Source organism: Olea europaea, chromosome 12, assembly GCF_002742605.1.
Source record: "Olea europaea var. sylvestris chromosome 12, O_europaea_v1, whole genome shotgun sequence".
NCBI classification, from domain to species: Eukaryota; Viridiplantae; Streptophyta; class Magnoliopsida; order Lamiales; family Oleaceae; genus Olea; species Olea europaea.
Window position 1 is genome coordinate 28,874,091 of NC_036248.1, and position 19,941 is coordinate 28,894,031.

The following is a 19,941-nucleotide window of genomic DNA, read 5'->3' on the forward strand; positions in this document are numbered from 1 at the left end:
GAGATTTCAGTTGGAGAGTTTTCCATGTGAGCATGCAGTTGTGGTGGCCATGTATCGAGGCTTTGCAGCGAGAATGTTATGCTTTTTGTATTATATGACTGAGTCTTGGAGAACAGCATATGCTGAGACTATATTTCCTCTGCCGAATAAAGTCGAGTGGGAAGTTCCAGAGCACAATCTCCCGTTTCATGATTTGTTACCACCAGTAGTTAAACCGCGTGGTTCTGGACGTCCAAGTACATTTAGAATACCATCTACTGGAGAGTTTCCTCGACCGCGTAGATGTGGCAGGCGCAGAGCCATAGGGCATACTCGACAATTTTGTACCAGTCAAATTCTCCTAAATGACAATTAGACAGGTACGTTCAATAATTGTTCTTCATAAATGTTCAATATTCAATATTTATTCTTGATAAATGGTATTTACAATGATTCATATGAAAAAATTAGTTTCATTCTCAGCATATGTGTAAAATAACCAAAAATCAACTTACAGAAAAATAATTATATACACTGAACACAAATTCACAATTATTTCATAATAAAAAAAATTAAATTTACAATGTAAATGTTATATACATCGAACACAAATTTACAATTATTTCATAATCACAAAATATAATTAAATTTACAATTCGAATGTTACATATATTTAATACAAATTTACGAGTTACCATTAAATTCGAACAAATCACATGCTAGCTTCTTTCTCCAGTTCTGTATCCACGATTGGTTGATTCCATCAACCTCATGTCCTATACTTCAAAATTCAACGTACTTAATGGCAAATATGCCGCAGTCGCCGCTACAATTGAACAAGAATGGATCAGTTCAATACTGTGTAGCTAAAAAACTAAATCTGAAAGATGAAAATAACAAAGTTCAAACACTTACCTTGCGGACTATCGCAATGTCGTCGTGTTCCGAACAATCCGCAATCTGTCCTATACAGTCATCCTCGCTTGTCTGGCCATCATAGGAACAATTACAGCTACAGACTCCAGGTTTTGCTCTAGCTGGCTTTGCGTTAAACATGAATGATCTGGGTCATACACATATATAGTGGTGTCAGCAAAAACGATCTCCAGCGTAACATAGTGCTTAGTGATGCACGCTGAAATGTACATATATGTACAGCCTTCCCATGATTTTTTCCCTATACTCGGCGACAATCCTATGACCCACTCGAGCATATATTCTGGCACCGTGTACTCATTACCCATAAGTTGGAGCGACTGATACTCTATAGTAACGGCACGTAGGAACTCGATGTTTAATATGACTCGACCATGGACATCAAATGATTTTGGATGTCTCTGAGCTCGATCTCGTAACAAGTTCGTGGCCAGGTCGATGTGCTGCATCAAGAAACACCAAAAAATTATGAGTTATTCATTTAATAAACACAAAGTGACGTATACATATAAAACACGAAATGAATAGTTCACTTACATCGTCGGCGAGCCAAGCTCCCGAAGTCGTGATATCGTGGAACCACTTGTAAGCGTTCAAGACCGTCCGGTTACCTCTCGTGCGGGTAGCTCTGAAAAAATAGGAAAATGTTAAAATAAGTATAGACGAGTTAGCGTACAGTTCTTTATTAAAATCATTCAATACTTACCCAGGGATAATTCTCCTTCACTCTGTCTTGAATGCTTTCCACTTGGCATTGTCCACCTCTCTGAATAAGTTCAGGTGCGTCCCATCGATGAACGTCCTCCTCTTGGCCTCTGCCGTGAAGGGGGAAACAACATACTGTAACGGCACTCTCAACCTCTTGTCGACCACCTGCTCCGTCTCATCAACAACATGTCTCTTACCCTCAATCACGATGAGCGTCCTCTCGCCCTCCGGGGCAACTTCCTCCGTCGCCACCTCATCTGCCCCCTATCGGTGCCTCCCCCTCCATCGCCACCTCCTCCGTCCCTCCCATCGGTGCTTCCTCCCCTGTCGCCCCCCCATCGGGGCCACCCTATCCCCCTCCATAGACAACTAGAATGACTCTAATATCTCATCATGCCAAAAATGTGGGTGACCCCCCTCTCCATCACCATCTCTGCCACCCTCTCGATCATCTCCACCATCCCCTCTGTCCCCCATCGCCTAGCGGCTAAATCTCCTCTAATTGTCGCTACCGCATCCTAAAGGTTGACAACGCAAGACCGTAGCATTCCAACATCATGAGATAGATTGTCAACCCTCCCTGTCAAATAGTCGACCTTCCCCGTCAGATCGTCGACCCTCCCGGTCAACTCTCGTCCTAGATCATCGACCCTCTCCGTCAACTCTTGTCCTAGCGCGCCGACCTCCTCCGCTATAAATCCAGTCAGACGGGCATACAAATCATCACTGTATGTCGGAGATACACGGGGGAACGTGTTTGGACGAGGAAAAAGGAGATACCCTTGGCGATGGCAATGCCAATGGCGGCGGCGATGCCCTTGGCGGAGGCGATGCCATCGGCGAAGGCAATGCCAATGTCGACGAGGATACCCTCGGCGGTGGTGATGCCAATGGTGGCAACGATACCCTCGACGGAGGTGATCGTCGATCAGCTGGACCACTCTCCTACATAAATAACATTAAAAATTATTCAATAAATTTATACGTCGACGATATTCAATAAATTATATTTAATTCACATATCCAATCTCAGTCCAAGCTCGGATCAGACATCTCCTCGTCTTCTGTGTGCGGAACGCCTACATCCCGCACAAGACCCCAAGCCTCCTCTTCCATCGACAGCATCAACTCAGATATGACTTCAAGCTGACATATTGACATTTCAACTTGTTAACGATCATGTAAATAGATTTAAACTACGTATAATATAAATCACAAATGCATAATACTTACCTGAAGATCGTCGAGGAGGGACGATAACTGTTTCCCAGTGGGACATCCCTCCGCTCGCGACGATCCCCAATGATGCATCCGAGGGCATCGTGTCTCCCCTCGCTTCGCGAAGTGGGCTCCCAGTGCAGGGACTATCTCATACACCCAAATCTGCAACACATACACTTATTATGCATAAATGTAATATACTAAAACTTTAATTTTAATTATATTAAACATTTACCTGCACCGCTAAGGGCAACCCATATGTATCGTATTTATGCATTGACCCTCTGGGCCTCGAGTGTAATCTGGTGAAGACATGTACGGTGTCTTCGTAGCATCTCCAGCCCCATGGATAGTTGTTGAACGCATCAATGTCGTCAACAACTTCTAAATGAAAAATGTCGATGGCAATCTTCTTGTGATGACACCTCATCACACTTTCGAGGATGTAGACCAACCCAAGCTTCAATCTACCTAGATCTAGTCACACCCCTGATCGCGACCATCAACTCGGGTAGATGCACCAACCCATGTCCCTGGAAGTACGTCTCGTATAGCCTATTGCTTCTCGCAATGGCTGCATCGTCGCCCGTAATCCTCAGTCCAGTGATCAAGCTAAACTCATAAATCGAGAAACCGACGACCTTGTCCCCAGGTCGAAGTGGAGGGAATCGCCGTCACTGACCTCAAAAGCCGACATAGAAGTGCATCGATGATCTGTCCCGAGAACTGCACCTCTCGCATCTGGTACAGTGGCCACAAGAATGACTGTCGCAGCATATCTCCGTGATGATCATCAAGCAGCTCCAACACCGTAGTAAAACTCTCAAAACTACTGTTCCAAGTAACTTTCCCCGCCATCCGTCTCAACACCCCATCTAAATGATACTTCATCCTGCAAAAATTTACATGTTAGAATATTGAACAATAGATAATAAAGTAACGCATAATCTCAAAAAATCAAGGCAACCGTATTATAACTACCATACAATACGCAAGACATTGACGCTAATAATAAAATAAATTCAATGCAAATTTAAAAATTAAAATAATTTAGTTTATCTTGTATATTACATTTGGAAAATTTATTTACAAAAAAAATTCAAATTAAATACATTTAAAAAAAAAAAAGAATATAAATATTATTTAAATAAATTAGAACAAAATCAAAGATTATTTCATAAAAGAAAAATAAAAGGAACAAAATAAATTGTTAATTTCGGACAACATTATCTATTCAATTATTAAATTATATATAAAAAAAGGCAATTATAAAAAAAATTAAAATAATTATTATTTAATCAAATTAATCTTGTAATCATTTGGAAAATATATTTACGAACAAAAAATTTCAAATTAAGTACATTTTTAAAAAATTTAAAGAACAAATATATTATCTAAATAAATTTGAAAAAAAAATCAAAGATTATTTCATAAAAACAAAAATAAAAGGAACAAAATAAATTGTTAATTTTAGATAATATTCAATTATTAAATTATATAAATAAAAGACAATTATAAAAATTAAATAAATAACATAATTACTATTTAATCAAATAAAAAAATAAATTAATTAAAAAATTGATTAAAAAACAAATAAAAAACTAAATATATATATCGGTCTGGACCGACTGTTAACAGGCATTTGGGCTGCCTGTTAAGAGTCTGTCCAGACTGTTCACAGTCGGTCTAGACTGTTAATGGTCTATACTGACTGTTAACAGTCGGAACAGTCGTTGTCTTCCCTAAATCGAAATCGTCATTGTCGATGATAGAGAGGTCCAAAAATTACAAAATTCACATTTTTCACCCCATCATAACCCACAATCTAACTAGTTACTCATGCATAAATCTAATTAAACCGAATAAATGTAAAAATAATGGATGAAAAAACTGAAACTTTTAATAAACTTCGAGCGCGAAAACTAACCGGAATAGCGCCCGGTAGCGTGCAGGTCGTCGATTGAACGTTGGTGGTTTCGGCTGGTGGTTGATCGGTCGTTCTTCAGGCAACTGTGGCATTCATTTTTTTCGAAGGTTGGTCGGTTTGATTTTACTTTCTAACAGTCTGTATAGTGAAGGGGTAAAATCACCCTTTTAGTGTAAAGTTATATTTTTTAACTTTTTTTTTATTCATTTAATGGGTCAAAGGCCAATGTTAAAATTTGCTACAGTCCAAAGGTCATTTCCATGTATTTCCTCTAACAATCACCACCAATTGTCGGCAACCACCTACTTGTAGTAGAATTTGAATCCGGTCTATGACAATAGAATTTGCTTGGGTTTGGAAAGAAAAATCTTCTTCCTGCTTGACATCTTACTGCTGCTGGGTATTAGTAGAATTGCTTTTCCAATTAAAAGCCTGAAATGGAAGAGTACCTGTTGTTGGAGATGGTAAAATTTGCATATTTTATCACAAAAAATGTAAACATTAGCTTCAAGTGATGCCAAAAAAGTGTTAAAAAAAAAAAGGTGATTGGCTTCAATTGGAAAACTTTTTCTGTTTTGGATAGATTTTAGGGGGTTATTGTAGAGTTTTGGTCTCAGAAAGTGTCCAAAATGGAAAATGCTAGCATTTTAGAAGTTTATCCTAGCCCTCAGTTTGTCTTGTGATTTTATTACTGAATTTGTAGCTTTGATGTTGCAATATAGTGGCCTATCAGAAGCAAGACGATAGCGGATTTTGGATAATTTTCGGCAGGCTACTGGGAGGTGGAATTGAATGGGAAGAGATGAGGTTAATGGGGCAACAAAAAAGGAAGAAGAACAGCAATCCCATTTGGTTATTGTCACAGATGCTTGCCTTCCCCTTGTTGGCTCAGGGGTGGGGATGGGTAGGAAGGAGGGCATGAACAGTGATTGGCTTTTATTTTTTGTTTGTTTTGTTTTTTTTTTCTTTTTTAATATTAATTTAAAGTTATAATTTTACCCCTTCTGAAATTGTTAAAAGTTAATTTATTGAGTCAACTAACGATCAAATTAAAAGAAATCATCCATTTAGACCACAAGTGTTTTTTAAAGTTTTGGTACTCATGGTGGTACAAATAAAAGGTTTGGGCAAACTCTGCTAATAAACGAAAGGTTTGATACCGCTACTACAATTTTCCCTAAAATATATATGAAACACAATCAATTGAAATATATCCCAAATCCTAAATAACAAATTTCACATGAGAATAAAAAAATTGAATAACGCTGAAAATAAAAGTTCATAGCCATGTTATTTCGGATTTATTTTTATTGAATCCCATAATTTTTGGCATCACGACTGCACCGTATCGCCCGCCAACCAATGACCCGTTCTGATCTGAGATGAATAGGAAAAAGGGTGAGTACATGAGAATACTAAATAGGACACGAAAAATCATGATGCAATCTCGAATAAAAGTATTTAAATACATGTGTTAAAAATATCATACCGTCATTATATCTTTAGAAACCGATAAGCTCAATAAACATCATATCTTTGGTGTCAGATGGCTATAACATACATATCATATCTTTAAACTTTCATAAGCATAATAATTCAACAACATAAAATAAATAATTTAAAGGGATAAAAGCAATAGTACCTTGTTACCCTATCTTGTTAGATTGCTTTAATTTTTCTGAAGACCAAACTAAAAGAATTATGTTCACTTAATTCTTTCTGTCTCTCCCTTGTTTTTGCATATACATACAATGTAGAAAAGTTATTGCCTTCATAAGTTATATTATATTATATGATAAAACTATATAGAAAGTGGGATAAGAATATTAGACTTTGTATAGAAGATGGCATGTTTCAAGCACACGTCTCTATCATCTAAAATTGAAATATTCTCCAACAACTTTATGGGACACATGACTTGCTATAAATTTACACCAATATTTTATATAAAATAAAGTAACAACTAATTGATAACCTATTCAACAATCTCAATCCAACCCATATATGGTAACCATTCAAATTAACTCTTAAAGAAAACAAACTACTAACTCAAACCACCTTTTCCATTTGAATTTCAAATGTCCTTACTCCCAATTTAATATTAAATATGTATATTTTTATTTATTTACATACCAAATAATAACAACTTCTAAAAATTATAGTATCTCGGGTCTAACTTATCCGATTAAACTTTTTATGGAGCCTAATATTTATCATTACTCTATCAATATTTAAATATTTGACCCCATTTAAAAATTTAATTTAATATATTTATCATTTTAATCCCCCAACTTTTCAATTTGAAAAATATAGTGTATAAAATAAATAAATTCTAGTATGTGAAAACTTTTGGGACTTTACTTTTATCCTTGATAGTGATGCTGTTCAATTGTCTACAATCTACGTAAAATCTCCAAGTAACATCCTTCTTTTTAACCAAGAGTACATGTAATGCGTAAGGGCTATTACTAGGCTGAATTATTCCACTCTCCCTCATCTCTTTAAACATCCTATCAATCTCAGCCTTCTGTATGTGTGGACATCTGTAGGGCCTAATCCTAAATGGTTGTTCCCCTTTTTTACGGGTATTCCGTGATCATTGAATATGTTTGGAGGCAGCCCCTTAGGTTCTGAAAAAACCATAGAGAACTGGTTTACCATTGCTTGTAGGGTCAGCAGGAGTTGTTTCTTAAAAAAGGTTGAACCCCAACCTTGATCTGAGCCACTACCCATGGAGCTGTGATTCCTGAACCACTGCTTATCTACTTTATCACCCATCATCCTGGTTTTTCTTTAATTGTGTCACAATTCAACTCCATCTCTTTGCCCTCATAAGTGAAAGTGATTTTTCCTCTACTAAAATCAAACACAGGGTTGAATTGACTTATCCATTCACTCCCAATACTATACTGTTCCCTCCCAGTTTCAACACCCTCAGTTGATATTAGAATTCCAGGCCTTGTATCTCCTAGGTTGATGAATTGCAGATGGCCCTACTAATCAGCTTATCTCCTCCAGCTACTGTGATAGAGGTAGGCTTAATCTTTTCCATTTTGCATTGAATGCTTTGGGCTAATAGTTCATCAATAAAACTGTGGATGCTCCTACTGTCAATTAATATGGATACTATTATCCCTTTAATTCTTCCAGGCAACCTGATCGTTGTAGATCTGTTGCTCCCTACCAATGTTAGGATAGAGATTTCTATCACTTCTTTTGAATTTTCCTCCACTACACACTCTTTCATTTCCTCTTGCTTCATTAGGATCCTCCTCACCTTCTTCATCCTCCAGTATAAAGCTTAACATCTTATTCTTGCACACATGATCCCTATTATATTTTCATCACATTTGTAGTACATTCCCAACTCTCTTTTTGTTTGAAAATTTGAAGGTATGATGGCCTTAAATTTCAAGGGGTTGGTGAAATTTTTTGGATTGGGTTTTGCACTAGAGGTGGGTTTATGAATGGGATCCAGAGGTTTATTATTGAAGTGAGTTCATTTGGATTGTGGGTAAGGCTTGTATGTCTTGGCCTCTCTATTTAGATTAGTTATGGTATTTTCCTGTAGGATGGCCACTCAAAAAGCATTGGCCAATGTAGTAGGTTTGATGATCTTCACAATTGGTTTAATTTCCTCCTTCAAACCACTGGTGAAGACAGATATATAGTAGGCTTTAGGAAGATGGGGTAAAGTTAACATTACCTGTGATTTTAATTCCTCAAAGTGCTCTTGATACTCAATGATGGTCCCATTTTGCCTCAATTCGCTGAATACCTTAATCACTTCTTCAGCTGTTTTCTCAGCAAACCTCCTACAAATCTCCTTGGCATTTAATGCACCCTACTAGCTGTTTGATGGCTAGAGATAAAGCCATGGAACCAAACATCGGCCTTACGCTTCAGATACATTTAAACAATCTCCACTTTCATCTTGCCTTCTACCCGATGAATCTGGAAATACTAGCTTGCTTTCCTTAGCCACTCTTTAGGCACTTATCCACTAAAATAAGGGAAGTCTATTTTGAGTAGATTGGTAGCCAATCTAATCTCTCGATTTCCATTGGTGTAACTAGAATGAATTTCATTCACTCTAAAGCTACCATCACTGGTATGAGACAGAGACCCATATCTTTTAGCTCATTTTTCTTTACGATTAGCCTTACTCCCAGTCAATTAATCAAACAACTTGTAGCATCTGATCATTCGCTCTAAAAGCTACTCCCAAATTTGCTATGTCCTTGTCCAGTCTCTTAAGGTGCTCTTCATTAGATTTGCTTCTAGTACCATAGCCAAATTACGTAGCTGTTGTGATACCAAATGTTATGGTTGAGGTTGATTCTCAACCAAATCCAACAATTCTAGTGACAATAACTCAGAAATTGAAAAGGAAATTCAACACTCATTATATTAATTGCAATAACCAAGTCAATTACAACAATTAAAAGGAAATGAGAGAAGATAAGAACAAATAGAAGAAGAAGAAGAAGAAGAAGTTTAGAAAGAGAATTCAGAAAGGAGATTTCACACTGATCATCAATTCACGCACATCTCCCTCTCCATCTTTACTGTTATATCATAATGGAAAAACACTAGAAAAAAGAAAAAAACTATGTTTTGCTTTATTACAATTTTAAAAAAATAAAGAAAATCAGAATGACACCGTATGCTGCCTATTCAAAATATGTTAGCTGTTAGTGACCATTGCCTCTTCTTCCTTCTTCCTTTGTTTCCTCTCAAGAATGCTTCTCCTCTTCTTTCTTCCCCAGGCTTTATTTGATAGTGGCTTGTCTTCATAACATTATTATAATTTTATTCAATCTTTGGTCTTTTAGATTTTTGGTTTTTGACTGAGCTTTACTGATAATTAAGCATTTGTTATAAAACTAAATGAAAAAGAAAATAAGAGAAGAAATAGAGAGTCAAAACTTAAGTGTGTATTATTATGAAACAATGTCCTATATTTATAGCATCCAAAATAAGAATTACAATTGAAATGAAGTAGATCTTCTAAACTAGATAAGACTTATCTATGTTTTATAATAATACTAAATAATCATCAATAATTATCTCATTATTTTACAATTCTCTCCCTTTGATGATTATTTGTAAAATAACTGCCTCGTTAAAAACCTTGTTTAATAAAAACCTAGTGGGCAAAAATTCAAACAAAGGAAAAAAGAGTACAGCTAACTGTTAATATTTTGGAGTATAAAGGAAATGCTGCCTCATTAAAACCTTGCTAGAAAAACTCAGTGGAACAAAACCTAAACTAAGAAAAAAGAGTACAGCTACTCCTCCTGATAAGAATCACTGAAAATCTTTGAGCCGACGAAATCCAATCCTTTGAACCAATTTCTTGAGTATAGATATTGGCAATGCTTTTATGAATAAATCAACCACACTATCACTTGAGCGAATTTGTTGAATATCGATATCGCTATTCTTTTGAAGCTCATGTATATGAAATAATTTTTGAAGAATTATACCTCGTCCTGTCGCATTTGATATAACCTCCTTTAAGTTGTGCAATACAAGTTGCATTGTCTTCATACAAAATTGTTGGACTATCTTTTGTTGAAATTAACCTGCATGATACTTGGATATAATGGGTCATGTTTCTCAACCATACACATTCTCAGCCTGCTTCATGAATTGCAATAATTTTAGAATGATTTGAGGATATAGCCGTCAAGGATTGCTTTCACAGATCTCCATGATATGGTTGTTTTTCCACATGTAAATACATAACATGTTTGTGATTTAGCTTTATATGGGTCAGATAGATAATCTGCATCTTCATATCCCACTAAAGCAGATCCTGACTTTTGAGAATAAAATAATCCAAAATCAATTGTACCCTTAAGGTAACAAAAAATATATTTAACACCATTCAAATGTCTTAGAATTGGTATGGAGCTATATCTTGCAAAGAGATTTACAGAAAAAACTGTGTCAAGTCGAGTGCAATTTGCAAAATAAGTGAATGCTCCAATTACGCACTAAGGTATGATATTTCAGGACTACAGATATTTTCTCCATTTTCAAGTGGATAAAATGTATCTTTTTTCACATCAAGTGATTTAAACAACCATAGGTGATGCCAATGGATGTGCATTATCTATATAAAAATATTTTAAAACTTTTTCTGTATACGTAGATTAGTGAACAAATAATCCATCTGCAATCCGTGACAAAATTTGGTTTTTCTCAAAAATCCTTCATCTCAAATTCATTTTATAAATAATCTGCAATTTTGTTGAGCTCTTCACGAGTTTCAATTAAATTTAAATTATCAATATAAACTGTCACAATTACAAATCCAATACCTATTTTCTTTATGTAAACACATGAGCAAACATCATCATTTTTATAACCCTCATTCAACAAATATTCCCTAAGACGATTACACTACATGCGTCCGAATTATTTCAATCCATATAATGATTTTGGCAATTTAATTGAGAACATGGTTCTTGGACTTGTATAATTTGTTCCTGGCATTTTAAATCCCTTAGGAACTCTCATATATATGTCACTATCAAGTGAATCGAACGAATAGGCAATTACTCTATCCATAAGGCGCATATCAAGCTTTTGTAACACAGTCAAACTAATTAAGAATCTAAAAGTGATAATATCCATTACGGGAGAATATATTTCCTCATAATCAATTCCTGGTCTTTCTCTTTCATACAAAAATCCATTTGTATCCAACAGGGGTTACATTTTCAAATGTTCGAAATACTAGTCCAAACACGTTTCATTTCTCCAAAGAATTCAATTTCACCTGTATGACTTCTTTCTATTTGAGCCAATCATTTTTATTTTGACAGTCTTTAACTAACTGTGGTTCAAAATCCTTATTTTGCATAATATCAAGAGTCACATTAAAGGCAAAAATATTGTCTATAACAATATTATTCCGTTCCCATAATTTATGAGATAACATATGATTTATTTCATTATTTTCAAATATTCATGCTCTTTAAGAATCATATCTTTAATATTTCATTGATCAATCTTTTCTAATATTACTTCTTCTAAAGTTTTTGGTTGATTTTTCTCTCGTGCCTTTCTTTTTCGAGGCATAGAATCTTTTAAACCACTGGTCAACCACGCTTCTGGCGTATTTAAGATTCATTTGCCGTAGCAAATTACCTCACAGGGACATTAATTTTTGTCGGAATATTTTCTATAGAAATATATGATTGACACTTACTTTTTTCAACAAATATATCAGGTAATTGATTTGTAACTCTTCGGAAATAAATTATTTTTTCAACCTCATCTAGGGTATAAGAACTTGTTATGTCTAAATACTCATTATATGCCACCTTAATGTGATCATCTTTGCTAATTGTTCCATCTTCGTTCGAAGATTTTTTTTTATTAGAATCAAAATATAATACTATCAAATTGTCCTCATATTGCATCAATTTGTATTGGAACATTAAAAACTTATGCGTGAGATAATATTGTTTATCTCTTTGATTAATAAATGCATCTTAATAAATTATATTTTGAACTTCTGGTTCGCGTGGTCTTTTGCTAGAATTTAGATGATGATGTATTTATACATTATTTTCAGCTTCTTAATTCTCCCTAATGCTGATAGAATTGTCCAATCAAGTTGATAATCAGTAAATCACTATCAAAAATCACCCATTTGAGATAATGTTTAAAACTGTGCATTTATTCTTAGCATTCTTCATTTTCCATCTCAATGTATTGAAGTGGTTCAATTTTACATATACTGCACTATCAAACTAATTAGATGGAAAAATTGGGCTTGACCATAAGCCAATTATAATGGGAGAACTATGATATTTGCATGATACGTAATAGAATTCCTTATATAAAAATGAGAAGTACTTTGTCCTCAATCAATTTGAAGAGTTTAACAAATAATAATATTAAACAATTTATCCCAACCAACACTTATTAAAATGTTGAGATTTATATCCACTGGTATTAACAAGACACGATCTTGATTATATAATCTGAAAATTATTCTCACAATTTAGAATTTGAGCAATAATTTCGCAAACTTCAAGTTGCGAATACCATGCAATTATCTAATATATATATCAAATCTATTAAATACAAATAATATTTAGATTATCAACGTGGAGGATGATGAGCCCCATTTATCATCCTAATTAATTTTCAGAAATATAGGAAATTCAATCCCTATTTTAGCTAGTGATGATCAATGAAAATTTTTCATAAAAGAGAACAAACGTTATATAAGATTTTTGGAATAATAAATTTTGTAAGAATTTACTTTTCAAGAGTTAAAACATAATTTATGTGAGATCATATATAATTATACTCTTTAAGAGCGAGTAAAATCTAACTAAAATATCTATCAATAATAGTGTGCTACTTGAGGAGCTACAATATTCCTTTTAGAATATTAACAATGTTGTACAACATTAGGAGTACCAATAAATTATTATTTAAAAATGTTAACTCCTTATGAGTATATTTTATCGACAAATATTAATATTTGCAGAGTTGACTTCTTTGGGAGTACTTTATATTTTGCTATTACTTATTCGACGACAATAAATCAAACATTATATTTTACTGTTACTTCTTCAATAGCAATAAATCAATATTTTTATTTAAAATATTAAAAATTATAATTAATGCTTTTTATGAACAATATGTCAAGATTTTTTTGGAATATTGAAAATTATAATCCATGCTCTTTAGGAGCAAATGATATTCTTCTGGAATACTAATAATGTTATACTACTTCAGGAGCAACAACGAATTATTATTTAAAACACGAACTCTTCAGGGACATATTTTTTAATAGAATGTTAAAATTTGCATAGTAGTGCTTCTTTAGAAGCAATAATATTCTTTTATATTATTAATAGTGTTGTGCTATTTCATGAGCACAAACAAATTATTTGTAATAGAGAGATATTAGAGTACTAAATTCATAAACTATAATATGTATTTAAACAAAAGTATGAATGTGATAATTAATCGAACATAAACAAGAAACAAATAATTAAATGCATTACGTGTAATTTTTTGATGAAAAAATAATCAACATATTTTTATTTTTTATTTTATTATCGAACAAAAATTATGGAATCAATTATCTGTTGCACAACTATCAATTTTTTATTTGCCAATTGCATTAAATCTAGCGAGAAGGTTTCGCGACGATTAAAGGCAATATATTTCAATATCCCATGCTCCAAATACTTTTCTTTTATTTCTAGAAAATTCATCTATAAATTGGATAACCCACAAGCAAAAGTCTAGCCACGAAACCTGAATACAATATGTGCATGTGGCAGTCAATTTACCCACTTTCAATGCCCCATTTTTTCATAATTTTCAAGATGCACACGCGCGCGCGCGCGCGCGCACACACACAGAGAGAGAGAGAGAGAGAGAGAGAGAGAGAGAGAAGTGATTTGATTAAAAATCAGGGAAAAGAATTCATTTGACGAGGCAAGCTTCATGTAATGAGATCATCGTGCTGATAACGTTTTATAAAATTAAAGGAAAGAAAGAAAATAAGAGAAGAAATAGAGAGTCAAAACTCAAGTGTGTATTATTATGAACCAATGCCCTATATTTATAGGATCCAAAATAAGAGTTACAATTGGAATGAAATAGATCTTCTAAATTATATAAGGCTTATCTATATTTTATGATAATACTAAATAATCATCAATAATTATCTTATTATTTTACAATAGTTTTTGATTAATTCGATTATAATTGTTTTTAAATGACTTGAGTTTTTCAGATAATTGGTTTCATTGGTTTGGAAAATTATATTTGTACATTTACTTCACCAGGTTATGGGTTTTTATTTACCAATTGATATTACTGACTGATGCTTGATTTAATAAGTGATTTTTCATGTAGGATCTACGTAACTTCTGTTTCTCTAAATTGCGTGTTACAAAGGAAAACGATTGCATTTTTTGTTGCTCATTAAAGTGTTTTTAGTGATAACTGAGATTTCTTATTTTGTTTCGGTGTTGGTTTCTGATTCTGGTTCCTTGTGTTTATCTTTCTAGTGAATTGCTCATGCAAAGCATATATTAAGTCCTTGATATTATCTTCAAGTCTAATTGCTCTAAGTTTGATCAAGTCTCTGAAATACAATTCCTTTTTGTGTTTTTATTATGCTCTACTCCAGGTATTCTTGTAACATTAGATTGAGAACATCCTTTTAGCACATTATATTTCCAATATCGATCAAGCTGTTTTATTTTGGGGTGCATGCCCAACTTGTAAGCTATGTTGCTTTCTCTGAGTGTCACTGTTTTTAGTTGAATTGTGTACTAATAAATGTTTCTACGAGCAAGAGGGATGATGTTTCTATTGGAAAAAATATATAGAGAATGGAGGAGAACTAAAGAAAATATATATCAAGAACACCAAAATATGGTAATAAGGATAAAACACGAGATCGTTGTCCTCAAACGATATTTGCCCCCTCTAGAATTAATTTACTGCTTAAACTCACTAAAGAATTCCTACTGCTGCATGGAGGAGAGCATAATAAAAATCAAGCCTTGAAAAAGAAAACACTTAAGCACTAATGTTTATCTCCCAAAACTTGTAGAACGCAAAGGGTGGTTGAATATGTTTTGAGAATTAAAGAAATCTCTTTTTTTGTATGGAAATTGTTGTATTAAGTCTTTGGAAATGAAATCTTTAAAAATCTATCTCCTATTTATAGATTTTGATTCATACACTATGAAATGGTTCCCAAAAAAGGCACTAGAAACAAACCTGGAAACCAGTCAGTTTTTAGACCCATGTACACGCATGGGCATCAGCCATGCCGTTTCGAGATTACAATTAGTTTAGATTTGTCTAGAGAATAAACAACATTATATAGTGGTAGGATCCATATAATGTAATCACAGCATTATATAGTGATTTTTTTTGTTTAACATATTGTGTACTCATAATATACATGTTGATAAGTAATTAAATATTTATTATTTATGTACTCAGTAGATATAAATTGTAGTGTAGTCCACGTAACCAACAATTATGGAAGTCCATGAAACAAGATCAATAGTGGAGAACTCATCAGAAATCAAATGGGCATCTCTAATTGCCCTGCACTCCACATACATTACACGAGCAGTAACCAAGTATGAGTTCAATCACATTCTTCAACCAACCAATCCCTCATCCGGTTGTACAAAACTAACCCTTCTAGAGCACAATCATTCTGCACATACCCAACAATCATCAATGTCCAACAAACTATACTTCTAGTGTGAGTAGTTTCAATATCACGGCACTTAGAATACATATTGAGAAAGCTAGTCAACACAAAATTATGGTCCTTAATGCATAAAATAAGCAAGACAACTAATTGAAATAAATTCTATCCCCAATTGTAACAAATTATATCCCTTTAATTGACAATTTCCATGGAAAACAAAGTCAAACGAATACTAAAAGATCAAAAATTTCAATATTTTCTTGGTAAAAAATTTCAATATTTATACATTTAATTGACAATTCATAGTAAAACAAGTTCTAGGCAATTCAATTATCTCAAATTCGTTTTCTTTCCACACAAATTTCATTATTGTAATCAAACGGACCCTTAATGTAGCTTTGCAAATATTAAAAAAGTTAATTATATTACAGAACTCGGGAATCGAATAGAACCGAATCGAACTACACCAAATGTAACTGAACCCGAATGATTCTATAATTAAATTTGGATCCGACGGTTTCACTTACTAAATACTCAAAAATTCGGATTCAGTTCGATTCTCTTTAAAATTGAACTGAACATAATTTGACCATGTCTAGCCCTCATCATTTTTTTTTTCAATCCTTGTTCTTTTATATCCACATAATCATTCTGTAAAATTGAAATATGAAACTGTTGAAGACATAATTTAAATAAATAAGTTTGTCCCCTTCCTAATGGCTTAAGCTTTGGATGAGGTCGTTTCAACAAGGTAGCACAATAGAAAGATCTTGGGGTTCTAGTCTTACTGCCGCCTATGAAAAATTGTGTACGTTTTATGCATTTGATGAAAAAATGAATCTTGAATGCACGTACACAGGTATCTTGGCATAATCTAATAATGGGCAATATACATTTTCAACGATACTAGAGATAAGAAACAATATTTTGTAAATTGAATGATATAAACTTCTTATCTAAAGTCTAAGCCGCAGAATTGTGTGAAATTTTTTGTCAATGAAATGTGGTAAGCCATTGCTGCTGTAGCGTTGATAACCATGAGATGACATGTAAATGTGTTTAATTAATAGGTCGGTATATTCCCTATTCCCCTTCCATGGTGTTGTAGTACACTATTGGGATTTTTTTTTTTTCCCCTTTTCAATGTCTCACTATTTATTTGTCACGAGTTTATTTAACATGGCCTGATGCATGACAACAGGCAAAATAAGGACATCAATTCCTTTTAAGACGTAGTGGAGAACTCATCAGAAATCAAATGGGCATCTCTAATTGCCCTGCACTCCACATACATTACACGAGCAGTAACCAAGTATGAGTTCAATCACATTCTTCAACCAACCAATCCCTCATCCGGTTGTACAAAACTAACCCTTCTAGAGCACAATCATTCTGCACATACCCAACAATCATCAATGTCCAACAAACTATACTTCTAGTGTGAGTAGTTTCAATATCACGGCACTTAGAATACATATTGAGAAAGCTAGTCAACACAAAATTATGGTCCTTAATGCATAAAATAAGCAAGACAACTAATTGAAATAAATTCTATCCCCAATTGTAACAAATTATATCCCTTTAATTGACAATTTCCATGGAAAACAAAGTCAAACGAATACTAAAAGATCAAAAATTTCAATATTTTCTTGGTAAAAAATTTCAATATTTATACATTTAATTGACAATTCATAGTAAAACAAGTTCTAGGCAATTCAATTATCTCAAATTCGTTTTCTTTCCACACAAATTTCATTATTGTAATCAAACGGACCCTTAATGTAGCTTTGCAAATATTAAAAAAGTTAATTATATTACAGAACTCGGGAATCGAATAGAACCGAATCGAACTACACCAAATGTAACTGAACCCGAATGATTCTATAATTAAATTTGGATCCGACGGTTTCACTTACTAAATACTCAAAAATTCGGATTCAGTTCGATTCTCTTTAAAATTGAACTGAACATAATTTGACCATGTCTAGCCCTCATCATTTTTTTTTTCAATCCTTGTTCTTTTATATCCACATAATCATTCTGTAAAATTGAAATATGAAACTGTTGAAGACATAATTTAAATAAATAAGTTTGTCCCCTTCCTAATGGCTTAAGCTTTGGATGAGGTCGTTTCAACAAGGTAGCACAATAGAAAGATCTTGGGGTTCTAGTCTTACTGCCGCCTATGAAAAATTGTGTACGTTTTATGCATTTGATGAAAAAATGAATCTTGAATGCACGTACACAGGTATCTTGGCATAATCTAATAATGGGCAATATACATTTTCAACGATACTAGAGATAAGAAACAATATTTTGTAAATTGAATGATATAAACTTCTTATCTAAAGTCTAAGCCGCAGAATTGTGTGAAATTTCTTGTCAATGAAATGTGGTAAGCCATTGATGCTGTAGCGTTGATGACCATGAGATGACATGTAAATGTGTTAATTAGTAGGTCAGTATATTCTCCATTCCCCTTTCAAGGTGTAGTAATACACTATTGCCATTTTATTTTATTTTATTTTTTTTTCAACGTCTCACTATTTATTTGTCACGAGATTATTTATCATGGCCTGTTAACCGAGTAAAACCTGCATGACAACAGGCAAAATAAGGGCCTCAATTACTTTTAAGACGACTTTGATGAACTAAATTCTCGGGTGAAAGGCGCCAATCAATGTGCACGTCGTTTGACTGTGAAGTAAGGTACTTCGATTTGAATCCTAGATAGCTGAAACAGGTTTCCATATGTATGTTAATTATTAAATGATGGCTAAACACCACGTGTCATGCTTTTTCACTAGATTTTTCATTGTGCTAAATAAATGACTCTGCCATATAAACTAGAGTGATCAGATCATAAATTCTCCAGATTACGCAATGATCATCCATTTCTGCACGCTATGCACTTTGAGGATTTCAACAGTGAAGATGGAAGCAGATGTCTCCAAATAGCAGCAGTAATCAACCATTTGATGAATACATGCTCCAGTGATTCAGTACGATTGCAACTAACACATTTTGGATGCCAATCGTAAGGAGGTTATTTTTTTGTAAAATTTTCCAAGAGCAAGAATACCACTCTTCCTTTATCAATTCACTCTCATTGAATCCAAGCTGCCTAAGCATAGTATTGAGAAAGCTCTAGTTGATTCTATAATCCGTCTTGGCCATGTCTAATTTGAACGTGAAATTGCAACCCTTTCCTTCTTAGCTAATTACAATAAGTTCAATAAAGATGAAATAGAAAATAAAAACTAACTTATACGCCGATAATAGGATAAATAAAAGAAATAAAATATAATGAAAATTATTTTATTTAAATTGGTTTTTAAATAAGATATAAAAACTAACTTATTGATTTTTAAATAAGATATAAAAACTAACTTATTGATTTTTAAATAAGATATAAAAACTAACTTACTTATACGTCTATTTAATTTTTTAATTATTTATTTGGGATTTATTTGAAGTTTTTTTGAAGAAATTGGGAATATATTTGCAATTAATTCTTTATTTTTTCTTATTTCTTTATTTTTTATTTTATTTAAAGAGGAGGGCATATTAGTCATTTCATAAGGCTTTATTGAGAAAATGACTATTTCGTAAAGAAAGTCATCTAGAGGGGTTTTGAGCCAAATGAAAGGATAGGGATGTATTTTGCAATAGAGTTTAGGTATAGTGTTTTCTGTCAGTTACCACATTGGAAGATATTGATGAAAAGTAGTTTACAAAATTGCACACCTATCTTCTTTTAACCTTACTTTCTTTCCTTCATGATGTTAATTTAAAGCCTAATAATGAGTCCCTATTTACAAGACAAATAAGAACTCAAATTCCTAAGATAAAATTTACAAGGACACAAATTTCTAAATTATCCTTAATGAAGTTTTGGTCCGAGGGCTTCATTCTCCGCACCACCAGGATGGGGCTTCTTATA

At 33.4% G+C, this 19,941-nt stretch overlaps 1 long non-coding RNA gene across 1 annotated transcript; it reads left to right on the top strand.

The window, feature by feature from the left end:
• Positions 1 to 7,267: 7,267 nt before the first annotated feature.
• Positions 7,268 to 19,118, top strand: LOC111406323. The gene is made up of 3 exons (XR_002704991.1): positions 7,268 to 7,803; positions 18,607 to 18,707; positions 18,874 to 19,118. It is a non-coding gene; the product is annotated as an uncharacterized LOC111406323 (long non-coding RNA).
• The last annotated feature ends 823 nt before the right edge of the window (positions 19,119 to 19,941 follow it).